Consider the following 3,709-nt stretch of genomic DNA (forward strand, 5'->3'; position numbering starts at 1 on the left):
TATTAAAATATTTACAGATTAAAATTCCCGCTATGTTATTATTAAACGAAATACAAAAGGGGGGACTTAAAGCATATCCCAGAATTCAACAGATGACCAACCTAGGATTTTAAAAAAAAAATCCATCTATACATATGTGAAGAGATATACCTAATCATCTTAATAACAGATTCCTCGCTTCTTCAACATTCACTCTTCTTCCCCTTCAACTATTCCTTCTTTGGGTCATATTTTTCAGATTAATTGACTACTTGAGATGTTTGAGTACTTGATCAAATACTTGAGTGGTACAATGAAGCACAATGGGTCCATCAACTTTGATATCGAAATCAAGATTCTCTTCATCTGCATATTCATCTAATAACATCTTAAACTTGGAATATACCAAATACTTTATCGGAACCACATACCTTTTTCTATCTTCTCCAACGTAAACTGGTAGATAACCCTTGCGTATTGTTTTAGTATTATTACTAAACTTTGCTTTTAGAGATGAAAACATCTTCATCATCTTCATTATTAGGTGAGAAAGGATCAATGGGAAACAGGACTCAGATAAGGGGTGGTAGGGAGTGAAAAAAGTTAGAGAGAAATAATTTCGGCAGAGAGCATAGGGTATAAGATCCCAATGACATTAGAATGTGGGTTTAGTTGGTTGTGCTTAGTTTACTTGCGTAGTTAACTTATATACAGAGAAAACTTTCTAAATTGGAACGGAGGTTTTGTAAGTCATTAGTTTCCTATGTGCCTGTGCCATTAGATTGTGGGTTTATCATTTTCTAGAAACACTAATATAGGATATGTGTAATATTAGATTGTAGCCTTATCCTAATTTAAGTTCCAAGATTTTCATAGATATTAGAGGATCCTAATTTAATATAATGTATAAACAGGTAATTTCTAGAAAGGTCAAAATAATATTGAAAATGAGTAGAAAAGCACAAAACATTTGGAAATTATTATTCAGGTCAAAAAGTGTGCAAATACTAAAATACCCCTTTTTGTCATTTTGTGTAACTAAATTATTTTATTTTTCTTTAAACTTTAAATCGATATAACTTTTGTTTGAGATGTCGGATTTTTATAAAAATTATATATTTAGAAATGATTTTTCATTAGCTTTCTAACAAGATCCACTTTCAATATTTTTTTTCAAAAAAAACCCCAGAAAAAAACGTTGTTTTTTTCCTTTACGTTTTTCTGCATACGTGTTTGCGACAATCTGTTCTGCAAATGTGTTTGCAACAATCTGTTAATATTTTTTTTCAAAAAAAAACCTAGAAAAAAACGACACGTTTTTCTGCAAACGTGTTTGCAACAATTGTTATGCAAATGTGTTTGCAACAATCTGTTATGCAAACATGTTTGCAACAATCTGATCTGCAAACATGTGTTTGCATAATGTAAACTGCAAACATGTGTTTGCATAATGTAAACTGCTAACATGTATGTGCATAATGTAAACTGCAAACATGTATGTGCATAATGTAAACTGCAAACATGTGTTTGCAAACATGATTTGTAAGCTTTGCAGAATATAATTTTGGGTTACATATCTTGTAAACTCGTTGCAAATCGAGAATATAAATTAAGACTGTATCTAAAAAATCTTGAATTTGGAATTGATTCATCATTCAACATATAAAATTCATGCCATCATCACTGAAAAATACTTCCAACATAAAATAGTAGTTACATTTAGTTCCGTTTGGTTCATCATCCACTAGGATTAGTAGTATACCGTCACAGTCGCTGTCATCACCACCACCTCCTTCTTCAGTGAATCAACGTGATCCTCCCAACATTCCTTTTCCACAGTTCGACACATTTGGCCCATCATAAATGCAAATTATTCTTCATAGCCTATTTGTTGAGTGCAACCGGATATCAACGCAGTCCACGATACATAGTTCTTCCTGGGCATGGACTAAAAAACTAGCTTTGAGTGGCAAATTCTACACCATCTAGCATACAAAGTGATAAGAGCATTACCATCAAAGATGTTAGATGAATTTCCGGTCTTGATTGCATACCCATGAAGTTGTTCGCCCAGGAGTATGTTCTGTTCTAGGCAATATGTCGAAGAAAGAAGACTCGATATCGTATAAGAGTCTGGTTTATAATCACCATGATCTTCACTTTGAATATGCTCATGCATTTGTTTGAAATATTGGAAGGCTCCTTGGTCGCTGCCGTTCCTAACACAACCCGAGATTATTGAATTCCAGCAAATGACGTCTAACAGAAGACATGTAAGCATTTCATTAAATAATTTACGTGCATCATCAGTGACCCTACTCTTACAATAAGCTACAAGTATCCTTGTGGCGAAATTCATATTTGAGACAAAATTTCCAGTCTTGAGAGCACTCGCATGAACAGTCTTAGGTAATACGTAAGGGGTTTTGTTTGTGTAACGATTTTTAAAGAAGAGATAGAAAAAGCTAGAACACAGTTATACATATATCGACATGCAGTAACTTTAAACTAATTATAATCTTAGTTTGGCCTTCGTCGAAATGGAACAAAGATATGATTACAAAGAGACACCAAACGTAGCAACAAGTCCCCTGTATCGACAAGAATATGATATGCTGCTAATGGTAGTTCATACCCAGTCTTCCTTCTGACTATGCAAGATAAACTAGCTTTTATCAGATCTTATGACAAACACTTAACGTGCATCTTTTCCACCCATTTTTTCTTTCCAACTTTCTTCTTTTGCAGATCGAATCATGACATGAACGGTGAACCATTGACTAATTTACTAGTACAAACAATAACCATTGCTAATATCATTGATCTTACTGAAGATTTTCATAAATCACATTATATAAGTAATTTTAATAGTTCTAAACCAAACCACTAAATTTTTTTAAAACAACAATTGAACGATACAGAAACTGTTTTGGACGTAGACGAGATCGGGAATTTCATATATAGGTTTCCTAAACACGATGATTGGCTTAAATTACAGAAAAAAATCAGGGAAAAAAACAAGGAGTTAGATTGAGGAAAACGATGATCGGAATAAGAAGTACCTTGAGAATCAATGATGATGATTTGGATCTGATACAACTAGTTTCAGTGATTCAAGATCATCTACCATTCCCTTCAATTCGACCTCCATCACCATTTGTTCTCTCTCTAAAACTCTTTCTCTCACTTCGATGAGAATGGAAGAGAATAAGAGTGCCCTAAAATCTTTTGGCGGATTCAATTGAGATTAGTATATAAGGGTATTTTGGGAACCAAAAACTAAAAAAATGACCTGATTGATAAATATCCATATTATTTTAAACTCTATACATCTTTACTAATAATATTTTGACATCTCCTAGTTATTAATAAAAAGTGTAGGCTTTTATAGTTATTAAGATAAGTTTTTCTACCTAAATAGTCATTTTCTCACGTATAAATACACTTATCATGGTCGCCAAATTTGAAATCTAAGTCGAGAGGCCTGATATATTTTATTGCGCAACTGAGATTTTGAGCAAGTAGTACTAGCCCCAAATTTATTCTCGCGAGATATGCATATGACATAATACGTGAACTCAATTTTTAATGCATAAATAGTAATCGGTTCAGCTACAAAAATAGCTTATTTAATTCAAGACAACTTTTCGCAAATATTCACGGCGACACTAATAGCTTATTTAATTCGAGAATTAAACCAGATTATTTTTCGGTTTTAGAGAAGACATTA

General features: G+C 32.8%; 1 long non-coding RNA gene across 1 annotated transcript; it reads right to left on the minus strand.

The window, feature by feature from the left end:
* Positions 1-1,601: 1,601 nt before the first annotated feature.
* Positions 1,602-3,191, minus strand: LOC147568600 (uncharacterized). Its single transcript, XR_015238351.1, has 2 exons — positions 3,042-3,191; positions 1,602-2,238 (listed from the first exon to the last, which is right to left on the minus strand). It is a non-coding gene; the product is annotated as an uncharacterized LOC147568600 (long non-coding RNA).
* Between the last annotated feature and the right edge of the window lie 518 nt (positions 3,192-3,709).

Source organism: Eschscholzia californica, unplaced genomic scaffold (assembly GCF_041429995.1).
Source record: "Eschscholzia californica isolate CP2 unplaced genomic scaffold, dmEscCali1.0.p SCAF_1, whole genome shotgun sequence".
Lineage (NCBI taxonomy): Eukaryota > Viridiplantae > Streptophyta > Magnoliopsida > Ranunculales > Papaveraceae > Eschscholzia > Eschscholzia californica.